General features: G+C 43.3%; 1 protein-coding gene across 8 annotated transcripts in view; it reads left to right on the forward strand.

The window, feature by feature from the left end:
- Nucleotides 1–10,662: 10,662 nt before the first annotated feature.
- The window catches only part of BCAS3 (BCAS3 microtubule associated cell migration factor), a 1,369,778-nt gene continuing 1,366,044 nt past the window's right edge, over nucleotides 10,663–14,396 (forward strand). For 4 of the 8 annotated variants that reach the window (XM_089676636.1, XM_089676632.1, XM_089676637.1 and 1 more), the window contains exon 1: nucleotides 10,666–11,005. The gene's annotated coding sequence lies outside the window, so the exon portion shown is untranslated. Of the gene's footprint in view, nucleotides 11,006–11,042; nucleotides 11,164–14,396 lie in introns of those variants that run through there. The other 4 variants (XM_089676635.1, XM_089676630.1, XM_089676633.1 and 1 more) reach the window with 3 other exon arrangements.

A 14,396-nucleotide genomic window follows, 5' to 3' on the forward strand; every position in this document is an offset into this window, starting at 1 on the left:
GAAAAACCGATAAATCTCGGAACCCCCTTCTTATCCATGGGGGCCAGGTATTCTAGAATTGCAGTGATTTTCTGGGGATCCATAGCAATCCCAGTGGTCGAAATGATTAGACCCAAAAAGGAGATACTGCGCTGCTCAAAACTGCACTTTTCAGCTTTGGCATACAGCCCGTGCTGGCGAAGTCGCTCCAGCACGCTCCTGACATGACCTCGATGCGCCTCCAAAGACGAGGAAAAGATCAGAATATCGTCTAGATATACAATCACAAAAACGTCCAAAAAGTCTCTAAAAATATCGTTCACGAGATGCTGGAAAGTAGCTGGTGCATTACATAACCCAAATGGCATAACCAAGCATTCAAAGTGCCCGAACTGAGTGCGAAAAGCGGTTTTCCGCTTGTCCCCTTCGCGTATACGGACCAGATTATAAGCGCCCCTGAGATCGAGTTTCGTAAAAATAGAAGCTGTCTTTAATCTTTGGAATAACTCAGGGACTAAGGGAAGGGGGTAGCGATTCTTGACTGTAATCTTATTTAAGTCCCTATAATCGACACATGGCCTCAGGGACTGGTCCTTTTTTTTTCAACAAAAAAGATTCCTGCCCCGGCCGGTGATGTGGAAGGGCGAATAAAGCCCTTCCGTAGGCTTTCATCAATATATTCTTTCAATGCCCCCAACTCTCGTTCTGACAGGGGAAAGATTCGGCCAAAGGGTATCTCAGATACCGGGAGAAGGTCAATGGGGCAGTCGTAAGCCCGATGCGGGGGAAGAATATCTGCTCCCCGTGAGCTAAAAAACATCAAGAAACTGATGATAAGCAGAAGGCACAATTTGGGCTAATTCGGTATCGGTATTCATACATAACAAGGTTGGTGTATCTAGTGTTAACCTGGACAAGCAATGCTCCTGACAATATGGTGAGTGAAACTGGATTGACCCGGCTTTCCAGTTAATTTGGGGGTCATGAGCTTGTAGCCAGGGAAGCCCAAAATAACTGGGAATTGATGAGACGCAATGGCGTCTAAACAGAGAGGTTCTTGATGATGACCTGCCACTGTGGTGTGTGTATTGGAGGCGTCTCCTGATCTACCGTCCCCGATTTTATTTGAGACCCATCGGCCAAGAAAATGTTCAGGCCATGCTCCTTGGTGAGTAATGGAATCTGCTGCTGGGCTGCAAAGCTAAGGTCAATGAAACAGCTACACGGCCCGCAGTCAATAATAGCTGTCACTTGTACGATTCTTCCGGGGAGCTGAAAAGAAACAGGTACAGCTAAGTGAGTGGGGTTACCTGTGCACGCAGGAGACATAGCAGAAGTAAAGGGAGAGCACTTACAGAGCTTCTCTGGAGAGGAGCGCACCATGTTGTTCGACCGACGTCTCTGGCGTTCTTCCGTAGAAAGGGAAGGCCACATCAGACCGAGCTGCATGGGCTCAGTCCCATCTGACAGTTATGAACTCCGATTGCCGACTGTGGCCCTTGGCAGGACTGGTACCCTTGGCAGCATCCAGGTGGGTCTTGGCCCCTGGCTGGACCTCTCCTGTCTCCGTTCCCGCAACCTACGGTCAATCTGAATGGCCCGGTTTATCAGGTCTTCCAAGGAGTCAGGTACTCCTACTCTTGCCAGCTCATCTTTAAGCGGGTCAGACAACCCTATTCGAAATTGATGGCGCAAGGCTGCGTCATTCCACTGGGTGTCTCCGCTCCAATGCCTAAATTCGGCTGCATAGTCCTCCGCAGCCCGGCGTCCCTGCTGCAAGGTATAGAGGGCTGCCTCAGCCGAGGCAGCTCGATGCGGATCATCATAAAGTTGCACCATTGCTTTGAAAAAGGTAGTAACAGAGTTCAGGTGTGGGTGGTGAGTTTCCATCATGGGGTGAGCCCATCCCTGGCGTTCACCCTGCAACAAGGATATAATGAACCCTACCTTCACAGATTCAGACGGCTAGGGTCTGAACACGTCCCTCCAAATGCTTATATCCTTCCTCTAGCGTTTTAACGGCTTGAGTGAGCGCTGCCAGGTGTTGACACATCTCTTCCCAAGGAGAGGGTCCTCCTCCAGACTCCGTCATGGCCGCATGGTTCTGTTAAGGACCGACCAGTGGTAGCCTCTAGCGCTCCACAGACCGGGATTCCCCAGGGCGCGGAATCTAAGCCTCGACCTGCTTGTTCACCAGAGCCCCTGATGGTGGGGATGGATTTGGAGCAGGCTGAAACCAGGTCGCGGCCCCTGGGTGCAACCAGCTGTGGTAGAAGCATTTGCCGGTGGCACGTAGCAGGTGAGAGCCTGATGTGAGGAGGCGGAGTGAGCGAAGTCAGACAGGCCAGGTCGGTAACGGTGGAGGCAGGACGGTACAAGCGGCAGGCAGAAGGATAAACGGGTCACAGGCCAGGTTCGGTAACAGGAGATCAAACGTACAGGATTAGACAGGAGAATGGTCAGACAAGCCAGGGATCAGAGCAGGAGATAGTCAACGAATCAGGGTCAGGCAGGGTCGGCAACAAGGCAATCTCTCAGGAACACAGGATACAGGAAAAGACCATACGGCAAGTTGAGCACAGTCAGAGCCTGTTTAAATAGGGCGCCCTGCACTCTCATTGGTGCCAGGCGCGTCCGCGGTCGCGCATGCACGACCGCCGCTGCCATCGCGGGCGCCCAGGTCCTAGTGCCTGCACGCTAGTGCGCCCGGCATACCGCGCATGCGCAGATCCGCGTGCTGCGGTAAAGCCTGGGGTCCCTGACATTGTGTTTTGACATAGCGCTGTTTATGTGTACTTTTTTAGTCACTGTTTATAGAGCAATTAATTTACATGTATTGGGATTTTTTTGTAGCAGAATACATTTTGGCCTAAACATATGACTAAATTTGATTTTGTTAACTTTTTTTTTACTGAATATGTTTTATAGCAAAAAGTCACTCTGGCTGTACTAACACAGTAACTGCTGTGTCTGGCGGACACAGCGGAATGAAGATCCCGGTGAACGGGACCCAGAGATCATGTGATGCAATCACATGATCACAATGTAAGCAAAACTGTTAAGATTCAATCTCATTAATAACAGCTCTGCTTTTCTTCCTAGTGAGCTGTGATTGGCCTCCAGCTGTCACATGATACATGGGGCCAATCACAGCACCCTGTACCATGTGACCAGCTCCAGCCAATAACAGATCACTAACTTGAGCTGTCAAAAACATGAAAGCTGACCGCCAGCTCAAAAAAATGATACCAGCAAGATGCCTGCAGTATGCTGCAGGCATGATTCCGGTGTAACCACTCAAAGTCCAGCGACATACCAGTATGTTGCTGGTCCAATTCATTCTTTTTTGGAATGCTGATGTTGAGGGTTAAGTGCAAAAAACTTTTACATTCGGAAGCTGTGATAGGTTTCCATGCGAATTGTCTGACAAAAGCTGAATTTGGGTGGGTGGTGATGTATTAAGTGTATAAATTGCTTTGGCCCACAATCAATTGATACAAATCTTCCATGAAAAAACAGCAGAGGGGCTAAACACTAGTGCTGGCAGTGAGCGGGGCCGACCCTGCTAACACTGCAGTTTTGGGGATACTATACAAAGGAGGCACTAGTATAGTTCTGTTCATGATCAATATATTGATTTGTACAAACACTATACTAGTAATGGCAGTGATCAGTGACCTGTAGCGTGAGTGCGATAGTGTGCGGGCAATCTAACGCTAGCTGACCCTGGTTGGGAGGGGTGCTAAATGACTCTGACACTATCTGATGTCGCTAGTGGCAGTAATACAGTGATCAGTGAAAAACTATATACTGACACGGTACTAATGGCACTGGTTGGGTGACGGGGTGATCAAAGGGTTAATATGGGCAATCAAAGTGTTAAATATGCTAATCTAACGTGTATGTAAAATGTAATGTTTTTGTTCAGTGCCCTGCTCGTTCTTCTCTCCCTGGACAGCATAGGGGGCAGCAGGGGGGTGTACGCATTTGCACGCACACCCGGAAATAGAAACGACATAAGATTACGTCGCTTTGCCCATATTCCACATATATGTTGTGGTGTAAAAAATCCTGTGTGCAGCATTTTTGCAGCATGTTTGTTCAGGTAAAAAAAAACTGCACTTCCCCATTGAAATCAATGGAAACCTCCTCAAAATTGCACCCGAGATGTGTTCTAGGTGCAATTTTGGAGTCACGTGTCTTTTAACCACTTGCTTACCGGGCACTTATACCCCCTTCTTTACCAGGCCAATTTTCAGCTTTCAGCGCTGTTGCACTTTGATTGACAATTGCACGGTCATGCAAGATTGTACCCATATGAAATTTTTATCATTTTTTTCTCACAAATAAAGCTTTCTTTTGGTGGTATTTAATCGCCGCTGAGCACTTTACTTTTTGCGCTATAAAAAAAAAAAGCAAAAAATGTGAAACAAAAAAATTTTTTTTCTTTGTTTCTATTATAAAATTTTTCAAACAGGTAATTTTTCTCCTTCACTGATGTGCGTTGATGAGGCAGCACTGATGGGCAATGATAGGCAGCACTGATGGGCACTGATAGGCAGCACTAATGAGGTGGCACGGATAGGCGGCACTGATGGGTACTGATAGCACTGATAGGTGGCACTGACTGGCGGCACTGCTAGGCATTGACTGGCGCAACTGCTGGGCACTGACTGGCAGCACTGCATTGATGGGCACTGGTGGGTGGCACTGCTGGGCAAAGGTGGGTGGCACTGCTGGGCACAGGTGGGTGGCACTGCTGGACACCGATCATCAGGGCACTGATCGGTGCAAATCCCTGCTCTGACAACTGCCGATTCTCGGCAGTACTTTCCTCGCACTCTGACAGCAATTGCATTTCCCGGTGATCAGAGTGTCATTGGACACAGCTGAGCACGTGGTAAAAGGCCGCTGTGATTGGCCTTTTACCACATCACGTGATCAGCTGTGTCTGTAGGACACAGCGGTCACGGAGATCGCCGGATGTGCGCAGGAGAGCGCGTTCTGGGAGGATGTCATATGATGCCCTCCCAGAACTGGCTGGCCGCAGTGTAGCTGTCATTCGGCTATCTGCGGTTGGCAAGTGGTTAAAAAATGCACTGCAAGCACAGCAAAAACACATATGCTTTTTAACGGCAGATCAGTGTGACAGTGCCTCAGGGCCTATTTCACACTAATGCAGTGTTTGTTTTGTTAGTTTTGCAGTGCTTTTTGCATGTGCATTTTTTTCCCAGCGTTTTATATATTTAATTTTTTTTGTTAAAGGGGAAATGTTTTTATTGCTGGGCAAAATAAAAACGCAGCAGAAACAGGACAAAACTGCACTATGTGCATTTCAGCAGCGTCTCCATGGACCTCTATTGTAGGAAAAACGCTGCTTTTGGCGTTTAAAAAAGTCCCTGACCCTTTTCAATACGTGAACTAAAAATCCCTATTTTTATTTCTAAGTTTGCTTTATATATATATATATATATATATATATATATATTTAGTCCTCATGCACACTGGACGTTTTTACATCTGCTGTTTTCTACTGTTTCTACTGAATTCAAGCGGATCACACCATATACCTTTTTGCTGGCAGTGGATAAGGCTTTTAAATAAACCCACAGTGAATTTGTGAAAAAGTGGCGCACACGCTTCACAGTGCCATACTTATCATAAAAAAATAAAATTTAAATATATACATGCTATCCCAAACATGTTATCATTAATACTCAAAATATCTTCCAGTGACAAATAAAAATAAAATTGCAGTGAGAAAAGATCAAGTGTTTCAATCAACACAATATAGTGAGAAAAGAAAATCTAGTGATAAAAAAATGTCCAGTGATGAAAATCATAGTGTGTTAAAAAACACACAGCGGTCACAGTGCGTTCCCACTCAGGTGTCCACTCACCAGTGTTTTAATGTCCTCTGCCTTTGGTATGTAGAATACAGAAGAGTGTATATTTCAATTTTTATTTTTTATAAGTATGGCACTGTGCATTGCGTGTGCCACTTTTTCACAAATTCACTGTGGGATTATTTATATTAATTTTGATTTTTGTATAGTGGTAGCAAGGGATTCGTATTATTTACACATGATTTTACTTTTTTATAATTTTTTGCATCTAGCGCGATTTAGTGGCATTTGTAGTTTCCTTTACTGTTCACTGTAAGATTTAGTGGATAAGACCAGGGCGGACTGACCATTTGGAAACTCGGGAACTGCCAGAGGCCCCGGGGTCAGAAGGGGGCCCCATGGGATGCCCCTGGTACCTTTTTCATAGTCTTTTTTAGTTTGGGCAAGGACACAAGGGCCCCATGATCCCCTATTGCCGGGGGGCCACATGAGTTGTCAGTCCATACCTGGATAAGGCTTAGGTGCTGGAGGAGTTTCTATTTTGAATGTGCATTTTTTTGTGCTTCTGGTAATAGGAGGAAGAATTGTCATGGATTCACCCACCACTTGATGTCACTTTCATTTACAATTTCTGGACACTTATACTTAAATATCACAACACTTAAACCTATAATAACCCAGAAAAGTGATCTACCTTCACCCTTGAAGGCCAGTAAAACCATATATATGTAACTTTTCTATGAACAAATACATCAAATCAAACCCAAAAATTATATAAAATTAAAAAATAGTAAAAATCAAATATAAATATAAAATATAGAGAATTATATCCAAAAGTCCCACCGTGTCCAAAAAACAGAAAATAAAAAATAAAATAAAAATAAAAGTAAAAACAAAAAAGTCCCAAAGGAATAATCCTCACAAGTGTAAACTCAAACACTTAAACTTTTTCTTCTTCTTGCATCACCACAAACCTTCTTAATACCCGCAGATCCTGATATTCATACACCTCAAAAAAGAAAAAGAACTCGACATAGTGTCATACCTTAAACAATGTAAACACACGTGCCACTAAATGTGCCGCATGCAAAATAAATGTGTATACTCCAACCAAGTGTCAGAACACATAAGAGTGAAAACACATTCCCATAGAATATGTGATAAAATGTGTGAGAAACCACTCCACAGATAAACTGCCAGTGTGTCACACCACACCCTATGTATATGTAAAGGTGAAAAGCAAAACCCAAATCACCACTCTCCAACTCTAATAAGGATGGGTAATTACCCTATAGAAGAAACAGCAGGGCGGATTAACCACTCAGGGTTACAATCTCCTCTCATTAATTTTCTCCAACGATTAGGGTCACCTCCTCCACTTTCCTCCAGAAAACCAGTCACAATAAAAAGGTATTCTTCTTTATTAATAACTCACATAACATTCCGTGGTAACAGCTCCTCACATAATATTCCGTGGTAACAGCTCCTTCTCACAAGCAGTGTGTACAGTACACACTGCTTGTGAGGAGGAGCTGTTACCACGGAATATTATGTGAGGAGCTGTTACCACGGAATGTTATGTGAGTTATTAATAAAGAAGAATACCTTTTTATTGTGACTGGTTTTCTGGAGGAAAGTGGAGGAGGTGACCCTAATCGTTGGAGAAAATTAATGAGAGGAGATTGTAACCCTGAGTGGTTAATCCGCCCTGCTGTTTCTTCTATAGGGTAATTACCCATCCTTATTAGAGTTGGAGAGTGGTGATTTGGGTTTTGCTTTTCACCTTTACATATACATAGGGTGTGGTGTGACACACTGGCAGTTTATCTGTGGAGTGGTTTCTCACACATTTTATCACATATTCTATGGGAATGTGTTTTCACTCTTATGTGTTCTGACACTTGGTTGGAGTATACACATTTATTTTGCATGCGGCACATTTAGTGGCACGTGTGTTTACATTATTTAAGGTATGACACTATGTCGAGTTCTTTTTCTTTTTTGAGGTGTATGAATATCAGGATCTGCGGGTATTAAGAAGGTTTGTGGTGATGCAAGAAGAAGAAAAAGTTTAAGTGTTTGAGTTTACACTTGTGAGGATTATTCCTTTGGGACTTTTTTGTTTTTACTTTTATTTTATTTTTTATTTTCTGTTTTTTGGACACGTTGGGACTTTTGGACATAATTCTCTATATTTTATATTTATATTTGATTTTTACTATTTTTTAATTTTATATAATTTTTGGGTTTGATTTGATGTATTTGTTCATAGAAAAGTTACATATATATAATTTCTGGACACTATATGCATTGATAATTATGCACTGATTATTTGCTCACGCCAGTCACCTTTTTTTATGTCATTAATTATTTTTTCCATGTCACTTATGTTATTCACTATGGTAAACGGTTAGCACTTCCGCCTGGCAATACTCGGGTCATTGGTTCGAATCCCAGCCAAGGCACCTCCTGCCTGGAGTTTGCATGTTCTCTCTGTGCCTGTGTGGGTTTCCTCTGGGTACTCCGGTTTCCTCTCACACTCCGGTTTCCTCTCACACTCCAAAGATATGCTGGTAGGTGAATTGGATCCTGTCTAAATTGGCCCTAGTATGTGTATGTATGAATGTGAGTTAGGGACCTTAGATTGTACGCCCCTTGAGGGTTAGGGACTGATGTGAATGTATAATATATATGTAAAGTGCTGCATAAATTGATGGCGCTATATAAGTACCTGGAATAAAATAAAAAAAATAGTGCTGCACTTCCTTTCCAGCATGTACAGATAGGCTTTAATCAGCATTTTTTGGCAGGAAAAATCTCCAGAACTAGTGGGGTTTCAAGAGGAGTTTTTTAGCTGTAAAAACGCTCTAACGCTGATAAAAGCTAAAAATACTGCTAAAAGATGAAAATGCTAAAAACCACAGCTATCTGGCGTTTATGAGCCTGAAGATTTTGTGGTAGTATAACTTTGCTAGAAAATGCAAATGCTGAAAAACATAAAAAAAACACTTTGAAAAAAGCTAATGCAAAAACACTAAAAAAACCCTCAAATTTTTATTGCCGCATTCTACAGCTAACACTGCTGGTGTTTTTGTAACATCCAGTGTGCATGAAGCCTCAAGGTACAGGCATACCTCGGTTTACAAATTTAATGCGTTCTCCGGGACGTTTTGTATTGCGAAAAATTCATAAACTGAAATGCGGTTTCCCATAGGAATGCACTGAAAACCAATTAATCCGTTCTGGAGGTCAGAAAAAAGTAAAAACAAAGTCGCTGTCACTATAGGTCAGTGCCAGTTTTTGAATGTAATTACCGGCTTTTTTTTTTTTTTCTTCTTCACTATATAGCTCAGAGAATCAGCTGTCACTTTCCCCCACAGCTAAAAGAGAAAGTTTCCTTTGGTTTATTTCCCCGAGTTAAAAGAAACAAGGTTTCCTTTTAGTTCGTTTCCTGCGATAAAAGAAACAAAAGTATCCTTTAGCTCCGGGGAAAGTGACAGCTAATTCTGTGAACTATAGTGAAGAAAAAAAAAAGCCGGCAATTGAATTTAAAAATCAGCACATACTTCGTACTGTGAAAAAAATTTGTAAAAAATTCATAAACCGAAATGCGGTTTCCCATTGGAATGCACTGAAAACCAATTAATCCTTTTTGGAGGTTACAGAAAAATAAAAAAAAGCCGCTGTCACTATAGGTCAGTGCCGCTTTTTAAATGTAATTACCGGCTTTTTTCTTCTTCTTCACTATAGCTCAGAGAATCAGCTGTCACTTTCCCCCCAGCTAAAAGAAAGTTTCCTTTTAGTTTTTTTCCCTGAGTTAAAAGAAACATTGTATCCTTTCAGTTTATTTTCTCAAGTTAAAAGAAACAATGTTTCCTTTTAGTGTGTTTCCCCCGAGTTAAAAGAAACAATGTTTCCTTTTAGTTTGTTTCCCCCGAGCTAAAAGAAACAATGTTTCCTTTTAGTTTGTTTCCCCCGAGCTAAAAAAAACAATGTTTCCTTTTAGTTTGTTTCCGCGAGTTAAAAGAAACAATGTTTCCTTTTAGTTTGATTCCCCCGAGTTAAAAGAAACAATGTCTCCTTTAGCTCCGGGGAAAGTGACAACTAATTCTGTGAGCTATAGTGAACAAAAAAAAACAAGAAATTGCATTTAAAAATCGGCACTGACATACACTTCATATTGCGAAAATAATTTGTAAACTGAAACGCGGTTTCCCATAGGAATGCATTAAAACCAATTAATCTGTTCCGGAGGTCAGAAAAAAAGTTAAAAAAATCATTATAGGTCAGTGTCTGTTTTTAAATGTAATCACCAGCTTTTTTTTTTTTTTCACTATAGCTCAGAGAATCAGCTGTCACTTTCCCCCCAGCTAAAAGAAAAACAAAAGCCGGCAATTGCATTTAAAAATTGGTACTGACATACAGTTCGTATTGTGAAAACAATTCATAAAAATATTTGTAAACCGAGGCATTATTTTCAATGTATTTTCACTCATAAACCAAAAATTACGTTAACCGAGGTATTTGTAAACTGAGGTACACCTATATAGGCAATGTAAGAAAATACGTCCCCAGCAGTAAATGGGTTACATGCTAGGGGGCGCCATTCCTAGAGGACTTCATTTGGGTAGTACAAACACTTCAAGTCAGGGGCTAGTGGTAGGAATGAAAGCTATGTAAATGTGGAGTACAAATACCTGCCTGTGCTCGGATTAGCTGTGGTAGTGTGTATGAGCATGAAAACACGTGCACACTTCTCAGGATAACATCTCGCGAGAGCATCAGATGTAAACAAAGGCAGATGTGAGCCGAGCATAGATCGGGATGTAACCGCTGCAGACAACAGCAGCACCTAAACTGTAAACGACCAACGACCCGACGGAGCTCCCCCAGCACTCTGCACCCCCCGGCCTCAGCTCCCACCAAGCGCAGCGTGAGGAGCACTGACAAGCTACCCTACGTCATCACTCCAGCCGGCACGCCCCCGTCCAGAGGTCATTGGCTCGGCGCTTGTGATTGACATCGGCGCTGGGGCACTGACTTGCACTGTGATTGGTCACTTGCTGCTGTTCCGCTTTCCTTGTTGCTGTATGTGTGTATCTGCTGCTGCTGCTGCTGCAACTGGACTGACTGTGTAACAAGAACAGTGGGTGCAGCTTCTGGTGCCAGCTGACAACAGGGTGAGTGTGCTGGCGGGGGGGGGGGGTGGGCAGAGGAAAGGGAAGCAAACAAGGCAGCCACTGGGGTTATTGTGCAAGTTCAGTGACAAGTCTCCCAGCCAGGCACTCTGGAGTTCTGTGACCATTGGCTTTGCTTCTTCTGCTGTGATGGTGAACATGTATGTACAATGCCACATGTGTGTGAGCTAGCCTGGGGCTGAGACATTGTATGACTGCTAGGGGCGGCAGAAGTTCATCACAGGAGTTACTGCATGCTGACATCATGCTCCTCAAGAGAGCTTATCAATGAATATTAGGCAAAGGCCCCATAAAGTCACAGGGGGTTATTTACTAAAACCTGAAAGTGCAAAATCTGGTGCAGCTGTGCACAGACACCAATCAGCTTCCAGCTTTTATTGTCTAAGCTTTATTGAACAAGCTGAAGTTAGAAGCTGATTGGCTCTCATGCACAGCAGCACCAGTTTGAGTAAGGTTGCATTCACACTTGAGCATTTTGTAGCTCGAAGCTCCAAAAAAGCTCAAACTTAAAAAAATCAATTGTTCTCTATGGTGCCCATTCATACCTGATTGTGCGAACAGGCACCATAGAGAACAATTGATTTTTTAAGTATGAGAGTTTTTGAATCTTCAAAACACTCAAGTGTGAATGCAGTCTAAATCTCCCCCGTAGTGTACGTTGTACCAGGATGGAGGTGAGTTAACCTGCATTAATGTCACTGACCCTTATGTTATATGAAATTATTCACGCAGAACCTTGTGTACAGCTATTCTAAACCAGGGTTACATCAGACGTTGCTAGTAGAGATGAGCTCTGGTGCCCTCTACACTCAACTCTAAGCTGGATTCTGATCTCCCACTTTCATTCCCTGGAGAACCAAAAATCAGGAGTTCAGAGTTCGGGTTTCTGAGGAGTTCGGTGGACATCTGAGGTCATTTCTAGTTGCTAGTGGTTTCTTGAGTTGTGGCTAGTTAACCTCCCATCTGGATAGTAATGGGCCAGTGCCAACTTAACCTCCCTAGTGGTCTGATTATGTCCGTATTTCTGTGCTCAAAGCGGTACATTTTTTTGCATGGAGATATGTATTTTTTTTATTGTAGGCCTGTCATTTTTAGGAATAAGTCACTGAAATCTGTCCGAACAAGAGTCTAGTAAACATCCCGGGTATGATAAAATTTGAAAGACGAAATCATAAATTATAATTTAATAAATAATCATAAAAAATAATAATATAATAATACATTTAATTCAATAATATAATCAAACCAAAAACACTGAAATTTGAAATAGAGCGCCAAGTTCGCACATCACTGAGCAAAGTCGCAAAATCGTTTTCAGTGTCTGATGACGAATTTCCCCACTAATCATTATCACTCAATTCTGCAAGTAGTTCTAATTTACTATCGCTGTTTTCTAGCTGGTCTAAAACCGCTTTTGACCTAAAGGGATGCTTTTTGGACACCATGGACATTTCTCAGTTTCCAGGCAGAAAGAACAGTAAAAATGCAGGCAGGGCACAGGACAAAGCACTGGGGACAAAATGTATGTGAAATGGTTTGATACAGTAATGTTTTACTATGTGATTTTAGTGAATTTAGTGAATGTCACTTTTTGTCATTTTAAAATTTCATGCCATTCCATCCCCCGTTCGTCCCAACGGTCGCAGGGGATGGAACCCAGATGACAGATGCCGGCATCCGCCGGAGGACATTACAGGGGACACTGCAGGAGGGACATCGTGGGAGCGCAGGACAAGGTAAGAGAAGAACAGATCCCAGAGCAGCGCTGCAGGGTATTCCCGAGTGTAGCTCGGGGTTACCGCTTGTGGTACTGAAACTTTACTCCGAGCTACACTTGGGAATACCGCCAGGAAGGCAACATAACCAATAGGAAGTCATCATTAAAGTGGTTCCAAAGGCTTATGTTTTTTTACTTTCATGCAATCTGTGCATGAAGGTAAAAAAACCTGAGTGTAGCAGCCCTCCCAAACACTTACTTGAGCCCCACCCTGGTCCAGCAATGTCCAGAGCCTCAGTTCTCTGGGGACTTTCACTCCTGATTGGCTGAGGCAGCCAATCACAGGCTGTCAGTCACAGCCAGTGAGCCAATCGGGCATGGGACAGGGAGGGGCTGTGTCGTGGCTCTGTGTGTGAATGAACACACAGAGCTGCAGCTCGAGAGCGCACCTCTTCGGGTGCCCCCATAGCAAGCTGATTGCTGTGGGGGCACCCGACAGGAGGGAGAGGCCAGGAGTGCCAGTGGGGGACCTGAAAAGAAGAGGCTGCTCTGTGAAAACACACTGCACACAGCAGGTAAGTATGACATGTCTGTTCTTTACAAAAAAAAATAAGACTTAAAAATCACTTTAATCTTTTGAGCTGTCTGTAACAGTGGCATTCTGATCACCAATGTAAGGGGCTTTCTTCTAACTGATCGCCAATTAATTGGTTTTAGCGTGAGTGCCTCTAGATCAGGGGTCTCCATACTTTCTAAACAAAGGGCCAGTTTACTGTCCTTCAGACCCTAGGAGGGCTAGACTGTGGCTGGTGGGAGTAGCAAGAGCCCCAAAATCAGAGGGACAATCGTAATATTCCCAATGCACACATTCATGGAAATGGAAGTTAGGTGTCAATGGGTGCTGCAGCGACCACCGTCTGGAAACTATAGACATTCAAAACAGGAAATATTTCACCAACACACGAAGGATTCTCCAAATGGCTCCATACCTTTATTCAGCAGTGACATCATATTTACAAAGGCAACATTCTGGAACCATGCAGGGCCCCTTCATCAGGCAAGTGACGACGGTCACTTGGCTGACGAAGGGGCCCCGTGTGGCTTCGAAACATTGCCTTTGTAAATATGACGTGACCCCTGAATAAAGCTTTGGATATGTTTGGAGACTCCTTGGTGTGCTGGTGACATATTTCCTGCTTTGAACATCAGAGGGAATAGACAATGTCTCAGGCTTGGTGGTCAGTAAGAGTTTAATGATTACATAGCTCCTGTGTTCAGTAGGGGGAGCAATAGTGCCCCATCACTGCTATTAGTGGGAAGAGTATTGCCCTGGCTTTGGCATCAGTTGGACAAATATTGCCAATCATTTATATCAGTGGGAGGAATTATGCCCCATTGTTGATGTCAGTGGAAGGAATAGTGCCCCATCATTGGTGTCCATGGAAAAAATAGGTCCCAATCATTTATATCACTTGGAGGAATTATGCCCTCTTTTTGGTGTCAGTGGAAAGAATTCTGCCCAATTTTTTGTGTCAGTAGAAGGAATAGTGCCCCATCTTTGGGGAAGAAGAATGGCCTGTCATTGATGTCAGTGGGAGGAATATTGCCCAACTGTTTGTATTAGTGGGAGGAATAATACCTTATCATTGGTGTCAG

The sequence above is a fragment of the Staurois parvus genome, unplaced genomic scaffold (genome assembly GCF_062004578.1).
Source record: "Staurois parvus isolate SC_StPar_1 unplaced genomic scaffold, SC_StPar_1.0 ptg000172l, whole genome shotgun sequence".
Classification (NCBI taxonomy): domain Eukaryota; kingdom Metazoa; phylum Chordata; class Amphibia; order Anura; family Ranidae; genus Staurois; species Staurois parvus.